General features: G+C 33.8%; 1 protein-coding gene across 17 annotated transcripts in view; it reads right to left on the bottom strand.

The window, feature by feature from the left end:
• Positions 1 to 22344, bottom strand: part of LOC143229248 (POU domain, class 3, transcription factor 4-like) — a 299882-nt gene that overhangs the window by 162468 nt on the left and 115070 nt on the right. For 12 of the 17 annotated variants that reach the window (XR_013015764.1, XR_013015762.1, XR_013015763.1 and 9 more), the window contains 3 exons: positions 12234 to 12342; positions 5443 to 5538; positions 4306 to 4357 (listed from right to left, as the gene is read on the bottom strand). The gene's annotated coding sequence lies outside the window, so the exon portion shown is untranslated. Of the gene's footprint in view, positions 1 to 4305; positions 4358 to 5442; positions 5539 to 9638; positions 9700 to 12233; positions 12343 to 22344 lie in introns of all 17 variants that reach the window. The other 5 variants (XM_076461321.1, XM_076461331.1, XM_076461332.1 and 2 more) reach the window with 3 other exon arrangements.

Here is a 22344-nt window from a genome sequence, read left to right as displayed (position 1 = left end):
TATTCAGAATATACTTACACATAAGTGTCCAGGTAGGGAATTTTCAAGGCGGTGATATCCCCTTGGATTTGAAAAATAAAGAAAAATGAGTAACCTTGGTGCACTAGGAGCATTCTGAAAGTGCCCCACAATAAGTACAAGTCGTACCCAAGCCGTTGTTAGAAAAGTGCAACATCTTGTAACCAACGAGAGTCCATGAGCAAAAAGAACAGTGAAGAAAATAACCCATATGTTGCAGGTAATGGAACCCAACAAATCAAGAAGCATCCTTGTCTGAAGAAAAAACAAAGACACAAGTCACGTGTGTATAAGTTACTTCCATGACATACCCAGAAAAGGGAAACTAATTGGAGAAAATTGAATGAATAGTAACTTTTAAAATAGTAATGTGTAATGAACAAAGTACATATTGGTACTTTAATAACCACACCAAGTTTTGTAACACTTTTTACTGGTCAATGAACGACAAGGAATTTCCAAAAGTGGTACATACGACAAGTTGTAAATTTTTCAAAGGGATTCGTGATCGCTGCTGGATACTTCACTAATAATAAGTTAGGGATCAGAAAAATGGATAAAATTGTTAAAGTGAACTCTGATTGGTATAAGACCAATGTTCTGGATCTTTTCTGCCTGTTTGTACGAAAATGAGGCCAGCATGGCATGAATTCACCAAAATAAAGAATCAAGTCGTACTTGCCCTTCAGCTGCGAGATTCCTCATACAAATGAAGAATACTCAAGTTACATGTTATTCCATAAAAATATACAGTTCAAGTCGCTAATGGTCACTCTTCTGAAATTGGCAGTGGAAAACCGTCGTCTTTGTTCACTAGGTAGATTATAATAGTAGTGCAGATAGGAGTAGTGTACTTCGGATGTGAAAGCTTTATTTCCGAGCATTTATCAATAAGGTGTAGAGCTATTGCCAACATGCACGGTGGTCAGATCAACTATGACCTGACGTAGTGGCATTAACCATAACAATGTGGTGTGGCTTCAAAATTGTTTTAAAATAACGTACTCAACCCTGTGTATTCAAATAACTCACTTATAATCATACACTCTGACTTGTATAAAACGTTTTTTTCATAAAAATGGGAACGCTAGTTTACGTTCTGGCTTGTGACTAAATTACATGGCAGTGGCTGATTTTAGTTTATCTAACTATCTTATAACTTGATACTCTGGTAAGGAATTTTGTTTTTCACGAACTTAGTCGATAGTCTTCTAAACAACAATTTTCCAGTTTAAAACAGTGACTTTTTTAATTCATTTAACTCTTTTTGTTTTGTGCTACCTATACCTAATTTACAGGTGATAGTACAAAAGAAAGGCTTGTCAGCACCATCCACCATCATTTTACAACTGCTCTTTGCTAACAGGTAGTAGAATTAGCCATCACGCTATAATCCACCCATGGCTGAAAGAACAAGCACGTTCAGTAACAGATTTCGATCCTACGACCCGTACGTCCTAACAACTCGGCCAAAGCAGTCCATTCTTCTAACATGTAACTCTTCTTATATGAGCAGTGGACAACCCTTCCATGACTTGTATTTGATGAGCTGATATCTTTATGGTCAGAAAATGAGAAACAAGTTTTTACATTCTCAAGATTTTTAAGAGCTCTTATCCACGTGTTTACCCGTGTGTATAGAAAGAGGAAGGTGGAGGGATAGTTTAATACACGGTACATATGAAGCCACTCCTTAAAACCACAGTATTTAGGTATAAATTAAAGACCGGTAATATTTGTCTGGGCGGGAGAATGACAAAGTGGAAAAACAACAACATATTCCTAAGGTTACTTCGGGGCAACACACATTCGGTCTAGTCGAAAAAAAAAGATAACATCGAATAGGACAATTATAGCTCCGAACCACAGATCGGGTCGACAATAGTACAGTTATTGTTAACATGCTGCGGGTACCTTTAGTGTAATGTCTTTACGCCCAGTGGGTAATTATTTGACAACTCAAATGGTCAGCTATTTGATACTGGTATTTAAGCTTTTTTCTAACCCCTCGTAACAGTCGAGCAAATACTATCATTACCTTTAAGCAGCAAAGCGTAAGAATATTATTACGAATGTACTCTCACCCAATAACACTTATTAACCATGGTTTAGATTTCGAAGAAACTTCATTTACAAGCATGCTCTCGAGGGCGCGGAGTTAAAAGTGCTTGAGAACCATAAAATTACAGCAGTGTCCCGTTAATAGTTGTTTGAATACGGTTTTTATATGATGAAATATTTTCAGAGTACAATTTGAAATAATCCGCGATACTCAGACGTTACAAACGACACCAGTACTTTGCCTCACAGAATGATCCAAGAAGACTCAATAATGCTCTAACTTAGAGCAAACCTGAATAGAAGCTATTCTAAGTTGTACACGTATGTAAAGTCAGTATAATATATTTAAATTGTTATGTGTTACTCTATTTTCATGTTTTAATATTTAAATTGCTAGACCGACGACTTTAAGTATTTAAAATTGACTCTGTTACTTGTCGGCTTGAGTATTTTTGATAAACGCTTATAATTGGCTGGGAGTTGTTAATATAATTTTTGTTTCTGCTAAATAATTACCTGCATACAAAGGTTTTATTATTGGAAGTTTTTATGTTTCGTTTATATCAATGTATCAATGTAATCGTGAAATACTACAGGTTAACTAAACTACAAGGTTACAGATAATTTGTAGGTGAAAGACTTTCATTTCTAAAGATCTATGATCAACATAATCGTAAAATACGTAATCATTTGACGAATTTAGAGCAGAGTTGGCTTTTTTTTTTAATTATATACTCTCTCATAAATTCAACACGGAACTCGAAATAAGTAAAGTATGTTATTATACTTTTATAAAACCAACGTCAAATCTTTGAATAATAGTTTGTTTGTTTTGAATTTCGCGCAAATCTACTCGAGGGCTATCTGCGCTAGCCATCCCTAATTTAGCAATGTAAGACTAGAGGGAAGGCAGCTAGTCATTACCACCCACCGCCAACTCTTGGGCTACTTTTTTTACCAACGAATAGTGGGATTGACCGTCACATTATAATGCCCCCACGGCTGAAAGGGCAAGCATGTTTAGTGTGACCGGGATCCGAACCCACAACCCTCGGATTACGAGTCGAACGCCTTAACACACTTGGCCATGCAGGGCTCTTGAATAACAGAATTGGTATTACTTTTAATTATTTAAATTATGAACTTCACACAAAAGCGGCCTCTAGCATTAAATATGTCAAACTTCACAGTGTTAATGGGCTAACAATTTTATGAAATATTTATACACAGAACACTTAAGAGGGTTTAATAATTTCTACCTACACGATTATTCCTTGATTGGCGATTTAGGATAAAGGAATTCTTCTGTATCGGCTCTTGGAAAAAAAATAATCGTATTTTTTGTGATCGACATTTGCCGATTGGTTTTGGTTTTTATTTTTCGTTTAATAAAGAAGTATTACGTTGCTAATCACACTTTCCTCTAATTTGTACTCATGAAGAGTGGAATATCGTATATATAAAAAGAGCCAAATCACGAATCAGTCATCTATCGACCATTTTCTCAATTACTTAATTACAAAGTAAAAATACAAAAAATACTGCAATCAAATTGTCATTACCAGTTGAAAATTTCCATGTTTAGCTAATATGGGAAATTCCAACCTGTGCTGTCATTAGTGTTTTCTGGATATTTTTATCTTCCTGTCTGGAATTACGATTAAAGTCGACGTATTGCTTATGATCTGTAGAAAGCCAGGTGTATAGGTATTATCAACAAGCCGGTTTCGTGACATATCATCTTCGACACAGCACGATCTTTTCTCTCGGCAGCTAAGGCCAGTAATCAGGAATTCGAAGTAACATTATGCATCATGATTCCGCTGTCAGAAGAACAAATTATCCCTGTAATTTACCGCAAATTTTGAAACTGCCGAAGACGTTTGCCACCAGGGGTAAAGTAAAAGTTCGTGTGAGGCCCAAAGGATTTTTCGTTCTCATTTCGCGCCTTTCTGTGTCAAAAGGCACTCGAAAATCGTCTGCACGCGGCGGCCCAACACAAACGAACCGTGCCAACTTTCCACGCAATTTGAACATTAGTGCCATGCCGTCATCACCCAAGGTCCATTTTCACAAACAGTTAATTTTCAGCAGATTTTTAACTTAAACTTGTAGTTTTCACAAATACGATTATTCATTTTCACAAGGAAATGCCAGCTTTAGTTTTAAAACCTTCCATTAGGCTACTCTTACACTCTTCTATAACGAACGAATGTTTTCACTTACCAGTCATTGAATGTTCAGTTAAGGTAGAATATCCTTCTTGTACAAATACTACCTTATAAAAAATAACAAAAAATAAGATCATTTTTGAAATTCAATGCTTCAAGACAAGTTATACCGTCAATGACAATTACACCAACAAATGAATTTAATCTTTTATTTAATCCTCATTATGTAATTGTAATTTACAAAGTGCTTCTATTCATTTGTATAACAAATTACACTTTCGGTTCTGTACATTTATCACCCCCAAACTGTTATATTTATAAAACAGGGTGTTCTACAATACGAAAAAAAACAAAACAACTTTGTTATTTTTTTACAATTCAACTTCAATCTTCACAATATTCAATTTAAATAACTTCCTACAATGTAAGAAATGAAACAAAAACTTCCGTTACTGTAACCTATTTACGGATGTTCGATAGTTTTTGTTTGTTTGCTTATTTTTGTATTTCGCACAAAGTTACACGAGAGCTATCTGCACTAGCCGTGCCTAATTTTGCAGTGTAAGACTAGACGGAAGGCACCTAGTCACCACCACCCACCGTAAACTCTTGGACTATTCTTATACCAACGAATTGTGGGTTTTACTGTAACATTATAACGCTCCCACGGTTGAAAGGGTGAACGTGTTTGGTATGAAAGGTATTTGAATCTGCGACCCTCAAAATTACGAGTCGAGTGCCTTAACCACCTGGCCATGCCGGGCCTAGATTGAATGAGGAAAGAATGTTTTTACTGATCATAATACTATCGAAGGTCAATCCCACTATTCGTTGGTAAAAGAGTAGCCCAAGAGTTGGCGGTGGGTGGTGATGACTAGCTGCCTTTCCTCTAGTCTTACACTGCTAAATTAGGGACAGCTAGTGCATATTGCCCTTGAGTAGCTTTGCGCGAAATTCAAAAACAAACAAACAAACAATCATTCTGTCTAATTCTCTTTGGGATATTATTGGGCAAACATTTGTAATTTTGTTTATTCTAAATAAGTTTTAATAAGTATTTTGTTTTAAACAAAATATCAAATTAATAAAATAACTCATTTTATAAAGGTTTAGTATATACTGTAAGCTCTTCGGAAAAGAAAAACTGTAGAACGTCACTCGACTACAAGTATATAACTCTTTAATAACTTACATTCCGGTGTCTTTGTTATCCAGAAACTCAAGCCAATTGATCACGGACATCAGCTCTGCTTCCTTGGTTTTATGTACTCCATTGGTCATAAACAACCTGCCGACAAAAATATCTGAACAATCTGAATTCACCAGCTGAAGTTAGGACCTAATTCTAACGATAACATTTCTCATCTGAGTACCATTTAAATACTCTTGTATTTTTTAGACGAGCTCTTTGTTCTGGTAAGAACATCCATTTTCCTTCAAAATACTGTCTGTGCTGATTAAGAAGTACAAACCTTATGTTTTTCTTATTGAATTTATTTTTTGGAGATTTTCATATCATTCTGCGTTTATTATATATTTGGAACAAAGTTACGTTTTATTACGATTTATTACGATGCTCTGTTTGAATTCCAAAATAGTTCTTAATTAACATACAATTATGCACACAAAAGTTTGTTTGATTAACAACAATCACATAAGTGTTACGTAATTAGCTAAATTTAAGCACATAAAAATTCAACTTGACGGTAAATAAATCAATACATGTTGTATTGTAGCAGCAAAAAATAAAGTAATAAATATACATATATTTTAATTGTATAACACAGTTTGATATAATTAATCGAAAACCATATCTCTAACAACACGTACAGCAATACTTTAGCTTCTGAATGTTTAATGTTGTACCATGTCAGCAGCTCATTCAGATGCTTACATTAGTTAAAACTTCCTAGATTCTGTTAAGCTAGCAATAGAACGACGAGATTCTCATGGTTCCAAAGTTTACCAGACAATACTGTTCTAAAGCTTTTAGGGGACTACAGAGCTATAGTAACAAGATATAAAGATCATAAGCTCTTTGTGGACTGACTGAACTAATAACAAGACACAAAGATACCGAAGCTTATGGAGGACCTAATGAGTCAGTAACAAGTCACACGGACTTGAATTTTCTGTAATTCTTTTAGACTAATTACAAACCAAAAGTACTAAAGCTTTCTAGGGACCAGTAATAGGACATAAGGATCAAACGTTTTTGAGATTCTTTTAATATAATTACAGATCTAAATATTCTAAAAGCTTCTGTATAGTAGCAGGATATAGAGCCAAGAAGCTTCTAAGATTTTGTTAAACTAGAAACCCAACATATGGACTCTGAAACTTCAAGCAATTTATTGATCAGATAACAGAACACGGACAACAGAAACAGAAAAATAAAACAACTGAAAGATGATGAACTAAGAACACCATAACCCAAATATGCGAAATAAATATTAATATTAATTCTTATCAGTTGTAAGCACACAAACAATACTTTGTAATAACTTTTTAAAATATGAAATCATATACTTTTCACACTCTCCAGTTCGAGACCCTATTTTACTTGATCATAAATAACACTCTCCAATTCAATACATTAGCCTATTATATACAGAAAATTCTCATGAGTTCAACTCATTATCTTAGCCTACTTGAATAAAGCACAAATACGCTCTTGAAATGATAAAGATAATTAGTATACACTTGATAGATCATGATACTACTCCTGCTACTCCATTTGACCATACATAACACATTTGTCCTAACCCATGACCATGTGAACTTACCAGTAACAACATACGTTATTATAATATTAGCACTATTTGATCAGAAACAGCATTGCAATTTCCAACCCATGGCCTTACTATAACTTTCACTGGCCCTGTATGTTTGCATCGCGCAATCCATAGCATACTTCTGTAAATTGCTATAGAAAAATCTCCCTTAAAAGAAGAATGTGTATATGTTTGAAAAAGAACCATATCGAGCCATCTGCTACATTCACCAAAAAGGATCGAATCTCTGATTTTAGCATTTCAAATTCACAGACTTACAGCTGTATCAAAGGGAGACATTTTAAAAAGGAGTCTTGACTCTTCTGCGTTGTATACATGAAGTGTCGATGTCCATACGCATCTAAGATTTCAACCCCTAAAGCACTGGCTTGGAAGTTATTCGCAGACTGTTAGGAGTGATGGTGGTTACAGCTATCGGTATTTCTCTCACGTTTTGTCGAGAAATCTCATTCTGCCAGCCAAGCTGGGACGACAGGAAAATCTCAACGTTATGTACGTGAATGCTTGTGAAGTTTATCTTCTAGACAGGCAAGTGGATAGCTGAGTGTCATTTCCCACATTCAGGTATAAAGCAATGTGGAATGTTACAGTTAAGCTTGAATGTAGTCACTGACAAAGACAAGCTAGGAGATACTGACTATACGCATTTAACAAACTGAAAGACTCTTTATTGCCACAAGAGGGAAGGTAAAAGATATTAAGAATATAATGAAAACTTTAAAATGAAAATAAAACCTTTGAGGTAAATATTTAATAACACTTATATAAAAGGAACAAAAACATTACTCTTTTCAATGCATTTTTATGATGATACAAAATTAAAAGAAGCCTCGTGAAAATTCAAGTACATTTTGAGTTATTTGTTAATGACAGAAATTACTTGTGGTTTTAACAAAAATAGACTACTTCTGTTTTTTGGATCTAATTTTAGCTTTAAGTTTTTGTGATGGCTTTCTGCTCCTCTGGCGCGGTATCGAAGTCGCTTAATGATTCTGAGTCGTCGTGGAAAGATACACAATCTGTCATATCACCAAATAAGGACAACTCTCAATCCACTTCACAAATATCATACAATGACTACTCTCAGCACAAGTCATCAACAGAGAATTGCAATAGGATTCTTGCATCAAAATATTATTTTTAACCCTCTTTAACAGAAGGTAAGATAAGACAGTCCCCTTCGGTAAAATAGCCAATTCTGTATACTATCAGCTATAAAATGTGAATAAACATACAGGGAGACGTACGCAATGTGAGTGATCAAAGAGCCACATCATTTCTTTAATAACAGTGATCTGTTTGTTTGTTTTTGAATTTCGCACAAAGCTACACGACGGTTATTTGTGCTAGCCGTCCCTAATTTAGCAGTGTAAGACTAGAGGGAAGGCAACTAGTCATCACCACCCACCGCCAACTCTTGGGCTACTCTTTTACCAACGAATAGTGGAATTGATCATAACATTCTAACGCCCCAACGGCTAAAAGGGCGAGCATGTTTGGCGCGACGGGGATGCGTACCCGCGACCCTCAGATTAGGAGTCGCACGCCTTAACACGCTTGGCCATGCCGGGCCAACAATGATCTATGGTAAGTACTTTGAGTTTGTTATGATTACAAGATAGATACTTTAGGGAATTTCGCTTTACTGATATTAAACAATGGTGATTTTATTTTTATAATGTACTATTACTTAAAAATGAGTAGCTTAGGGTAAGACGCCCCCATTCTTACTTAACATCAACAATCTTATGTACATCATTGGTTCATTGTATTCTCGTTTTTATACACTGTTCTGCTACATAATGCGCAAATTGTGTATGCCACATAGTCTTCCAAATCCATACCAGGAGCATTTAAAGGCTGGATTAAGTGATTTAAATACATATAATACAGCATTTATCTTTAATCGCAGTTACTAAAAGTAGGTACATTTCATTCAAACTTATAGGTAAAACAACAGCGCCCAACCACCAGAAATGCATTGTTTCAATATGTGACCAATCATTTAATAGGTAGAATCATTTAAAACTTTGCTTTTTTACATGACATTCGTCTCAGTTAGTGAAAACTGTATTGAAAGTTAATATGACCGTCTCAACCAAACTTTCCCTACACAAACAAGACCAACACTCTGTCCATTCCAACCAAAACAATATTCTTTAACCACTGCAATCAAACACGGAAAACTCTCACCCAACAATATCATTGTTAGTCCACTGTAACCAAATAAACTGTGCCTTTAGTCCGTTCTCTGAATTTATACTCAACAATGAAAACCTTACCTTTGGTAAACTTTCACAGAACAATCTACAGTGACTAAACAGCGACTATTGTCAATGTAATGTCATTAAAAAGAAATACTCTAAGTCAAAGTTCTTTATAAAGGACTATTCTAGACTCATAGTCAACAAATACGTATAAATTATTTTATATTTAACAACAAACAATGACAACACGTACTCTATTGTAAGTCAGTAACTAAAAACATACTTTAAAAACAAGTAAAGAAAAGATGTGGATTTGAAAGAAAATAAATGTATTTCTAACTGTTTTTCGTTAATTATAAAATACACAATGTTCGAAGTAATCAAACCTTTGAAATAAAAGTTTTGGGCATTCCTAATGGTTTCTTCAAGCACGTCTCTTTGATAATGCTAGATTTAAAAAAAAAAATGTTTGTATAAGTATTATATATCTCCTCCGAATGAAGAACTCTTTGACGACCTAAACTCACAGAAAAGAAATATACTAGATTTTTAAACATCATTACAGCTCTGTTGTTTATTACATTTAGCCAAGCTTACGGGAACGCCAAAAAATATATATTTGTAGTTCGTTTTCGACTGACTAAAATTAAATGTTACGTAGTTCAAGTTACTGTGTTAGTAATGTTCACTTCTGATCTGTATAAATACTTTACTTTGAACCCGGAGTTCTTAATAATATCCAGTGTAAGAAATACGTTTTTAAAGTATAATACAACAATATGTTGTAAGAATAAGTCATAAAGTTTAAACGTTTATTGTGTACATGTATTACAAAAATATTCAATAAACATTGTTGCAGTTTTAATCGTTGTTTATCAAGCATAAATTACGTTCAATCAGCTGTTATCTGAAGGATGACAACCTATATAGTCCACTAATGTTAAAAATATTTTCTAAAATGAGCAGTTACTTCGGTTTCGAAAGACAGTTTTTAACACATTGTCAGTTTTATACATTAATTTTCTATATCTTTACCCAATATATTGAATTAAATGCTGGGGTAATTACATATTAACCTAAATTGAATAGAAAGATTAAATATTCTGTGTACAAAAGAAAATGTTAACAATTATGAAGTTTGTTGGCTTTATAATCCTCACTTATACATAAGATACTTGGAGTTATATAGTTAACAGACAGGGCACTCAATTAATGACTCAATACAGTGTCAGTCATTGCATGTTCTAAGTTCTTGGTGTCTCTACTATGCTACTAAATATTTCTAGCTTCCTGATATATAGGATTATTTTCCTTAACTTATAAGTAAGTATTTAAAATAACATAGTTCTAATTTACATAATTCAGTTTACTTTTGATCAGTTTTTTTATAATACGAAGTAAAATATTTAATACAAGTATAATGCAAAAATGTGTTATGAAGTCGAAATATTTAAACAAAATTTACAGAAAACTCCTTTTAAGTAAACTGTAACTGATTTAAAAAACAACCAAATACCGTGTGTTAAAGATTTCTTTGAAATACATATTGTCCCATAAACGTAGCACAACAGTAATGACAAAAATTATTGTGATTCTCCTAGACTTGCGTAATATTTAACATTTTATTCAATCACTAATAAACTTAAATGGTTCTAAATACACGATTCAACTTTAATAAAACAAATAATAATTGGTAATAACTACAGCAGTTTATTTTCTTTAAAACATATTAATCTCTATCTATACAAAGCATTTCTCTCAATATACGCCAAGCGCGTAAGGCGTGCGACTCGTAATCCGAGGGTCGCGGGTTCGCGCCCGCGTCACGATAAACATGCTCGCCCTCCCAGCCGTGGGGGTGTATAATGTGACGGTCAATCCCACTATTCGTTGGTACAAGAGTAGCCCAAGAGTTGGCGGTGGGTGGTGATGACTAGTTGCCTTCCCTCTAGTCTTACACTGCTAAATTAGGGACGGCTAGCACAGATAGCCCTCGAGTAGCTTTGTGAGAAATTCCAAATGAAAACAATATACAGTTACTAGAATGCTACTTTCAATCCATAGTAATCAAAGTTTACTGTCAATCCAAACTCGTTAAAAAACATCATTATACATCCACAGTCATTAACAATTACCACTTTCAATACAGTTATTACAAAGTACTACTTTCAATGTTCTACCACCAAACGTTATTCTTCGTGATTCACTATCCACTTATTCTAAACACTGTCATTGTTCGAAGATATTATCATTAATATACACTATTCTCAATCTGCCTTTTAAATATAAGTTTCTTCATGCTGTGATTCCAAAACTCTAGAATTATACCACGTTTGACATAACTACTATGAAAAGGGGCAGAATATTTTCTATTTCTTCACTGAGGCTACTTTTAGATGGTTTGGCAAATTTGTTTAGTGAATAAATATAGAGTAATCTGCTAAATAATTATAATAATAACAACTCTCTGATTAAAACTGGTCTTTATTAAAACCTTTAACACTTGACGCATACAAGTACAATATGATTCAAAACGTCTTTGAAACTTCCATTAAAAAGTCCACCCTCTTTTAAGGAATGTTTAGACTTATAGTTAGTGAGGGTGTATCTAACACATTTTTCTCACATAAAAAACAGACTTACAATAGTACGTAAATACGTTCTTCAGTACTTCACTAGCATTTGGATATAAGAGTAATACAGATAATAACAAATCATGTCAAACAGTTGGTGCGACTTTTCAAACGATGTTTTACATAAATGTGTATGTGTTTTATACAGTACATTATCCACGGTTACAATGGGGTTTATGTTTATTTTCGTTAAAGATAAACCTTTACATATTTATTTTGACACAACTGAATTAGGAAGTACTGAGACATTTTCGGATCAGCCTATATGGTTAATTCCTCTTAATAACCTTATTCTATTAAATTCATCATTAGAAGAAAAATTACAATATTTGATGAAAGCAAACAAACTTTTTTTTCTTTTAATCTAACTCTGGCTATCCAGCAGTTCAATTCTTTTTCCTTGTGATGTCGCCTCCGTCAAGGAAACTGTTGGGTCTTTTTACACGTATCCGTGAACCTGGACAGTAAATAACAAAATAATTAGTATGTGAATCATACGTTTTACAACAAATAAAAATATGTTGTGGATATGAGAGAAAATATATACATTATCTGTTTTTTGGCTATTTACAAAATACAAGATATTCTACGTACTCAAACCTTTGTAATAAATGTTTCAAGCAGGTGTTTATTTATCATCGTGTACTCAAAATAATGTTTGTATAAATATAATATATTTTAATTTTTACGGAATAGAGAACTCTTTGATCAGATAAATGCAGAGAAAAGAAGTAGATCCAAATTTTGAGCATCATTACAGTCAAGTTTACGGAAACCTCAAAGCTCGTTTTTGCAGAATTTTATTTTTAAATTGAATCAAATGTAACGTCACGTAAAAATGTCAGTTTTAAAGAAGTGCATATTTCTAGCATTCAAACGAAAGAGTTGTTTGGCACGTGCGGTTTTTCTATGAAGACTCTTGTTCCTTACTACCCTTTCATGTACTTGAAACTTTTAAAGGATGGAAGACAATAGTGTTAGCGTATTCTGTTTAAGTTCATACATGAGCCCCGTCAGTTATCGTGTGATTGGATTACACAGAGAGAGAGGGTTGAGGTATACTGTATATTGGGCTAATTGTCCGTGGATTGTAAATGGCCGCTTTAGCAACAGTGTACGTCAGAAAGAGATGAGTAGGATATTTTCATCTCAGGCACGTGCGCGGATTAAAACTCCAATCATAGGCTTCACTTCACGGATCATTGGAAATGGAAACTGGCACAGAAATCGACATTATTCACTAAATTCGACCATGTTTCTATACCACGTTCTGTTATGTATGTTTTATCTCAACCAGTAGGAGCAAAGTTTGAAATGTAACTCGATAATTACAAATACAAAAAAAAACAGTTCGAAAACGTTTTATTTAGACTAAAAATATTATGGGTTTTTACTACTTAATGAAGACCTGGTTGATGGACGAAAGACTGACTAAGTAGAAAGATGCATCCAAATAGATAGGTACATGAATGAGTGGTCATATGAACAGACAGATAGATAACTGGAGAGATAGACAGACAAACTTAGAATGATAAAAATTTCGAAATGGAGGTCGATTTAGAGAAGTGTAGACAACAAAAACACATAGAATACAAGAGAAAAGATTGAGAGATAAATTTTGAACCAGTTGGATATATTATAATTATTTGCCACTGACTTGAAATATAAAAGAGTTAGAGGAATAAACGGAGAGTTAAAAAAAACGTAGGAAGTGACGGATAAATACACAAATGAAGAGAAAAATGGACTGTTGCAGAGAGGATGTGGCAAACATTTAGATGAGAGAGATGAGTTGGCATATATAGTCATGTGAAAAAAGTTAGGACACCCTATGAAAGCCTGTGTATTTTGTAACATTTTTGGATATATAGATATTTAATCTCAATTCTAACAATACTGAGAGATTATATTAAGATAACTAAACAATTAAAACTGAGAAAAGACTTTTCAAGATCTTCTGTAAATGTATTCTACAAAAATGCATATTCTAACTGAGGAAAAGTTAGGACACCCCCACATTTATTCCCACTTAAAATGGTTCAACTCATACACAGGTGAATCACACCAGGTGCACATGATTAGAAGATCGTTACTCAGCATTTTGAATGAGGCTTGCCCTATTTAAACCTATTTAAAATGGGTCTCCAAACACCCTAACATGTCATCACGGGACCTACCGCAGGCTCTGGCTACTGTTGATGTGAAAGTGCATGCCTTTACAATCAGAAAGAGACTGCACAAGTTTAACATGCATGGGAGGTGTACAAGGAGGAAACCTTTGCTCTCTAAGAGAAACATCAAGGCCAGACTGAAGTTTGCCAGAGAGAATCTAGACAAAGACCAGGACTTCTGGAATAATGTTCTTTGGACAAATGAGTCCACATTTTAACTATTTGGACACCAGAACAGAGGACATGTTTGGCGTAAACCAAATACAGCATTCCAGGAAAAGAACTTCATACCAACTCTGAAGCATGGAGGTGGAAGTGTCATGGTTTGGGGCTGCTTTGCTGTAGCAGGACCTGGAAAGCTCACAATCATAGAATCCATTATGAATTCTACTGTGTATCAGAGGGTGCTTGAGGATCATGTGAGATCATCTGTACGAAAATTAAAGCTGAAGCGGAACTGGACCCTGCAACACGACAATGACCCAAAACATACCAGTAAATTCACCAAGGACTGGCTGAAAACTAAGAAATGGAGAGTCCTGGAATGGCCGAGTCAAAGCTCAGATCTTAATTCCCATTGAGATGCTGTGGGGTGACTTGAAACGTGCTGTACATGCAAGAAACCCCTCAAACATCTCACAGCTGAAAGAATTCTATATTGAGGAGTGGGGCAAACTTTCTTCAGACCAATGTCAGAGACTGGTAGATTGCTACAAGAAGCGTCTCACTGCAGTTATTTCAGCCAAAGGGGGTAACACTAGCTATTAGGGGGTAGGGTGTCCTAACTTTTTCCTCAGTTAGAATGTGCATTTTTGTAGAATTACATTTACAGAAGATCTTGAAAAGTCTTTTCTTCAGTATTAATTGTTTAGTTATACTCCTATAATCTCTCAGTATTGTTAAAATTGAGATTAAATATCTATATATCCAAATATATTACAAAAATACACAGGCTTTCATAGGGTGTTCTAACTTTTTCACATGACTGTAGATAGGAACCTGTGAGACAGGTGAAAAAAAACACGTTAATGCAGATAGATGAATCGGACATTCAGGTAAACAGAGGGAGAGAGAGATGAACAGACCACTAGTACACATATAAAAATACAAGTCAGATAAATAGATAGACAACAAGATGGAGAGATAAGATAATAAACCAACTGTCACACAGAGAGATAAAAAGACACAGCTGTACAAACAGATGAGTGAGGTGGATCGAAAAATTAACAGAAGAAGAGATAAACATATTCTCAGAGGAGTAGAAAGATGCTAACAGATGGACAGATGACAACTCAAACAAACAGATGAGAAAGAATAAAGAAATGAATTTCTGGGCAGAAAGACGGAGTGTATCATACATTTACAAACGTAAACTGAGAAAGGCAAATTTGAAGACAGATAATGACAAACTGATAAGCTGACGGACATATACAGAAAAGTTAATAGATAGACTAATAAATAGAAAGGAAAACAAAGTGATGAAGAAACAATCAGATGATAAATATTTTTATTGATCATGGCTTATCAATAATTGCAATATGTTGTCCACCATAGTTACACAAACTACATCCTACATCACTTGTATTCTATATTGGCACTCTCTGCCTGATTGAGTGCATAATGTGCAAAGTACTTGTGTAGCCAAGCAATTATACTAAGTAGTAAATTAATAAGCAACGATTTGTGAGCACAATGGTTATTTGTTAATTTATTTCATTTGTTAAGTTCCTAGTCCATTATTCCTACTAACCCTGAAACACGTGAGTACCAACATTTCGTAGCTTAACTCGAAAAGGTAATATATGTTCAATAAAGTAAGCGCGGGCTCTCGCTTCTTTTAAAGTGTTTGATTAATGGGGCACTTAGTTCCACATGGAAAAGGTAAAACCTACGTTTTCGAGAAATGAAGTTAGCCACTATTTTTATTGGGGTATTTTGGTAGTTCACTTGATGAGTTACTTGCAATTGAAAATGTTTTTTGAGAGTCAAGTGATCGATAAAACTGAAATACAAATATTTATTTTACAAAGTACTTTTCTCTTTCAAGACGTGATTAACTGAGTTAAAACATCAACACGTGTAGTTATAAAACAACCAACGTTTTTACCTAGCCGGAAGTGAGAAAACTGTTTCCAGTTAGAAGTAAATATGTTCGTATGTTAGTTTTCCAGGCTCAGTTTCTGAAGGTAATGTATGTGCAAAACTGTTTATTGGATGCCCAACTATCGATCATATCGTTTAATGGCCACTTAAAAACCTTCACGTGCCACAAGCACGTGTAAATCTCCCATGCCTAAGTTCGTTTCCCGAAAAGGAAACAATGTTAACCAGACAGACCTAAGCATATAATGTATCTAAATATGGTTCCTGCAAAGTAAATCAACTTCACATGTCAAAAAGGTAAGACAGGTAGATAAATACACGGTAAAAGGGATTCGAAAAGCTACCAGCAAGAGTGTGGCAAAACTGTGTTCTTTTCAGTGAACGTTGTGTTAACATGAATTATTTTATGTAAATAAAACATTCGTGAAGTATATATTAAGATTTTGTTTTAATTCCAAGAGAAATTAAGTGATATAAAAACTTATTACTTTTGTATATTCTATCAGCTATGATGTGAAGTAAGGACTGTTCATACCAAAACGTAAAACAATCAAATACGTCACAAATTAAACAAAAACAGAGAGAGTTGACGAATGTGGCATCAGATAACACGAAGAATTAAAAACATTTGTTGAAATGTTAAACTGCCGAGTTCACAACTGACTGCATCTACGTATTGCATCATATTGAGTAATATTTTGCCTTTCGCAATCACCAGTGTGAAAAATTGAACAAATTAACTAAGAAATTACAAATTTTAGTGATGAAATTCTTAAAGAGAAAACTAGGTTAAGTGGGCCTGTTCTTGAAAAAACAAATCTACGTATAGATATAAAAAATAGAAACAACAAAGCAGCTCAAATAAGACCCTTGCTAGTACCTCCTTAAAAAATTGGTTCCAGTACTCGGTACCGTTGAGTACCACATCCACGACCAGTTTTGTATGTAAAATACGTAGAGTATTTCAGTATTAATTAATGATATTAGCTTGAGTACTGATGGCATTTAGAGAAGTTGTGTGTGAATGACAATAGACATGGAGTTAAAATATTTATTGCGTAAACAGTTTAGAATTTTTCTTTTAAACTGAAGTCATTTGAGACAAAGAAAAGAGTAAAACTGTTCTTCAACTTAGAATTAATGTATGACTTAGTATAACAGATTTTGTATATTATTGCTTTGTATTTACATGAATTAACTGTTTATATGAAAATAAATATGTAACATGCGTGTTGTTTTGGTTCTCTCATCTATAGATATTTAGTAAGTTCGCCATTCATCTGAACCATAAACATTTGATTATAAATTATCTTTAACATCTTTACTTCTCATAAGTTAGACATTGTAGATTGGTCATCCAAATAAATAAATATTATTCGTACGTTAGTTAAGTATCAGTTTTTGGAATTGTAAGTTAGACATACATTGAGAAATAAAATTCCAAAATATACATTTCATTACACTTTTTTTTTTTTTTTAGAATTAGAATCATTAGATAAACAATATATATTAAACAATTAACATTCGAACCAAACAACGCCCCCCAGCGTCACAGCGGCATGTCTACGAATTCACACCGGTCGAAACCGGGCTTCGATACAGCTGGTGGGAAGTTTAATTCCAATTAACCAATCACTCAACATCTCATCAATACGCGTAAGTAAATTAGATATTTAAAAAACAAATATAGTATAAATAGATTAATAAATAAAAAGATACAATAATCACAATTATCGAAGTAACTAAAATGTTGATAATTACTAAAGTTCATGAACGTTCATGCCTGAAATCCTAAATAGTTTTATTAAAACTTGTCTAGGTTGTGACCCTGTTAGGCCTGCTTTAACACAAACAATTAGCATCTATCATCGAACGATTATGACTTAATTTATTTTAAATAATCTGTAACTTTTGTCTGTTGGTTTGTACTAGCAAAAAGCTAATTGTTACAGTATATTATGTTCAGTGATTAACTACCCAGGTCGTCCTCTTTAATAGTATACCTTATGTACTTTATTAGGCAACATGTACGTTTTGTATTTTGTTTGTACAACCTATTAAAGTACCTTATGTCCAGTGATATTTTTGTACCATATATAGTAAATTTCAATTAGATTAATTTGTTATACCAGTGAAAGTAAATTTCGATAGGTTTCATTTATCATATCGTTGACATTGAATTTCGAACTGACAAACTTAACTTACGCCACCGAGAGTGAAAGTTTTATAATGGTGCTAACAGAATTTTACTGACTCTTCTGTTCGTATCAACTAAAGATTTATTCGTGCAAGGTCTGACAATTCGAAAGGTATTGTCTTCCCCTACGGTGCTGATGTTAGTAAAAAGGAAGAACGTTCCTTATCAGATTATCGGCAGAATCAGTATACACCCTTGCTGCAATAGAGAAACTTAAAACCCAAGTGTTTATATATAACATGGAAGAGCAAAAAATAGTAATAAATAATGGCTAACCCGCAAGTTTAACACGTGCTGTTTTGTAGAGAGGACTAGGTGGGTCAAAGCATGGGCTAACAAGCAGAACGGTTAGGACCTCACGTGCCAGTCGTTTTTCTGACGAAAATCACGGTTGTGATGAACGATTCTCTTTATCGTTTTGCACGTTGAGAAAAAAAACAAAAACTATTGGATTTCAGTAATGGGCAGACCCTGTGCTTTAAGTTGACTCAAGATCTCCTGAAAGCTAGCAAACCTAGTATAGATATGATTATTATTCTAATAACTTTCGTACAGTGCATATTACAACACTTTAGTAGAATATATTGTTTCTAAGCTGCTATCTATAGAAAGATCTTAGCCACACGGAAAATAAAGAAAGTAGACTTGGTATTTAAATAATCTTGTAGCTAAAGTATATACCACTTATAAAACTTCTACTAAAGCGAATATTAAAATATATATATGTCTAGTAAAGCAATAACTACAGAATATAAACCTCAGGTATATTACATACCAACTCATATTAAGGCAAACACTAAATACTAAAAGAAAATAATTTTGGGACTCAATCTTTTATACAGTTGAGCACTACGAGAATATTATAAAAAGCAGCTAACGTATACGTAGTACCCGAATGAAGTTTTATCAAGATAAGTGATAAACGTAATAAACGTACTGCGTAAATAAGGTTTCACCAAGGTGAATACTAAACAAAATAAACACAGTACATATACAGCTATTTACCAAGGTGAACACTAAACAAAATAAACACAGTACATATACAGCTATTTACCAAGGTGAACACTAAACAAAATAAACACAGTACATATACAGCTATTTACCAAGGCTAACACTAAACAAAATAAACATTGTACTTATATACAGCTGTTTACCAAGGCTAACACTAAACAAAATAAACATTGTACTTATATACAGCTGTTTACCAAGGCTAACACTAAACAAAATAAACATTGTGCCTATACACAGATATTTACCAAGATGAACACTAAATAAAATAAAACTAATGTCACGATAAATTTCACCAAGATAAATAATAAGTTTATGAATTTATAACGTTAAAAATCGGATTTCAGTACTCGCGATGAACGCAGTACAGATCGCCCATTGTGTAGCTTTTCGCTTAACAAAAAGCAAAAAAAAAAATATTATAATAATAAATACAATATATCATGTTTTCTTATAGCAAAGTCATATCAGGCTATCTGCTGTGTCCACCGAGGGGAATCAAACCACTGATTTTAGCGTTGTAAATCCGTAGACTTTCCGCTGTCCCAGCGGGGCACAAAATACATGTATTATGTGATCTTTAAAAAATGCTTAAACATCTAGGACTGTCCGTGAAAACAAAGAAAAAATCAATGTTGAAAGTGGCCATGATTTCATACTGAGTTTTCGTGATAGAAGTTTGTAGTGTGTTATCCACTTCAGTACAGAAAATACCAGACTTCGATCAGTCTACGAATAAGCTTTACATGAAACCTCGGGGTTTGATGTACTTCACTTTTAATTCTGGTTTTAGTAACGTACTCCAATTGTTCTATTTAAAACAACAAAACGGCCAGTACTGTGAGGCCTATTTAGCTACAGGTTTTCACGGAAAAGTTCGTCGTCTCCTCGCATACTGCTTCACGAGCTCGTATTATTTGTCATCACAGAAACAAATATCGTAAAATTACTATCGATAGTGGAGTCTGATACTGCAGGGTTTCGCGAGGCCAAGCGAAAGATAAATAAATAAAAGTTCCTGTAATATAAAAACCTTCCTAGAAGAACTAACCTATTCCGCCGTCAGTGTTTGTACAACGACGATTTATTTCAGTTTACTGATTTAACGAATGGCCTGCTGCTATGGAAACGTAATGTTGTTTTATTTACTATTTAAACAGATGGATGATTATTAGTACAAAGCTGATATCTGTGCACTCACACAGTATGCTCTTTAATTAAGCATCGATTATAAGTTAAAATTTCCTTTAAAACGTTTTACTTTATTTTATCTTTTTTGTGTGCCGAACCTTGTCAAAATTTAACAAATTGTACGAGTTGTATCAATAATTAAAAACTGCAGTATTAATGTTTTCAAAACATAGTATTAGTTACAGGAAACTGTAATGTCAAGCTGTTAAAACACAACACTTATTATAGAAGCCTGCAAGGTTAAACTGTTAAAATATTATATTAGTGCTAGAAATCAAGCCACTAAAATCAATATTGGTAATAAAGCCCAAGAGTTTTAAATGTGTTGGATAACAGTATTAATGATAGAAACGTTGTTTCAATGCTGTTAAAAAATAGTATTAGCGACAGAAGCTTAATACGCCTTATTAGAATTTCTAGATTTTAGAATAAGAAATATTTAATGTTTGTTGGTTATAAAGAAAACTACACAATAGGCTACATATGTTCCCTCTACTATAGAGAATCGAATCTTGCATTTCAGAGATATAATTTTTGTAAATTTACCGCTTACCCTCTGAGGGGCTAATTATACTAGACATCTGTGGGGTCATGATTTTAAAACAGCAGTAGAAAATTACTCTGTATAATAATATTAGTGGTAGAAATCAAATATTTCTAATTGTAGCGAAAAAAACACCCTCCCTGATAATTTTAGCAGTAGAAGAAAAATACAAGAATATCTCTGATAATATTCTTCATTATTTTCAGCATAATACAAAAAAAATCTGGCTTTGTTATCTTACGGATGTTTTTTTTTATAACCTAATAAAAGAACTACGTACAATAAAGGTACCTCCTATTTTTATCGGGGAGTAAATGGGGTTGAGGTGAAGTAACACGTGCAGTAAAGGAACGTGAACGTGATGGTATTAAAATCCTGAGAGGGTGGAAGAACTATTGTTTGTAAGTTACTTTGCAACTGAAGTCAGCAGTTATGTAAAATGGCTGAAATTAGCAAATGGCTTAAATCAGGACGGTTCTGTAAAGCTGTAAGATGGCTGAAAATAGCAAGGAGTATAGGTTGTTATAGATCTAGTTTAAAAAGGTAGGTTAATTGACAGACGGAAGTCCACGTGGTAGTAAAATGGTTGAACTTAGCGTAGTTGTCACAAGTGGTACCATTATGGACTATAATTTATCATATAAATCCGGTTTGTACTGTTGCGATACGATGCTACTGCTGAATTTCTGAGTTATTAAGAAACTGGAGATGGAATGACAATTGATAAAACTGGAATCAGAAAGGGCAGTAAGTTGTTAAACGGAAAAGTGGGTAAGTTGTTTTACAGCTGAAGACAGCAAGGTGTATAGGCTATTAACGTTAGCATGAACAATACGCTGTTAAACGGCTGAACATAGCAGAGTGGGTAGGTTGTTTTACAGTTGGGAAAAGTAAGGCTGTTGTTAGTTTATTAATGTTAGCACGAACGATAAGCTGTTAAACGTTTGTATTTAGCAAAGTTGGTGAGTTGTTTTACAGCTGAAAACAGCACAGTTGTTTGTCTGTTGAAGTTAGTATGAGCGAGGGATTATTCTTGTTACGATACTGACTGATGACTGTATAACGGTTGTAGTTTGGCCTTTTATGCTTCTTTTATATTGACTTCTACCTATATGTCATTATGTAAACACTGAAATAAGATACTGACTGAATTAGAAAATATCTGAGTACAATCATATTTATATGAATACCTTTACCATACAACAACTTCTGAAGTCATGGTATTGAATACAATAAAGACAACAA

Source organism: Tachypleus tridentatus, chromosome 10, assembly GCF_004210375.1.
Source record: "Tachypleus tridentatus isolate NWPU-2018 chromosome 10, ASM421037v1, whole genome shotgun sequence".
In the NCBI taxonomy this organism is placed as follows: domain Eukaryota; kingdom Metazoa; phylum Arthropoda; class Merostomata; order Xiphosura; family Limulidae; genus Tachypleus; species Tachypleus tridentatus.
This window is presented reverse-complemented; position numbering and strand designations above follow the sequence as displayed.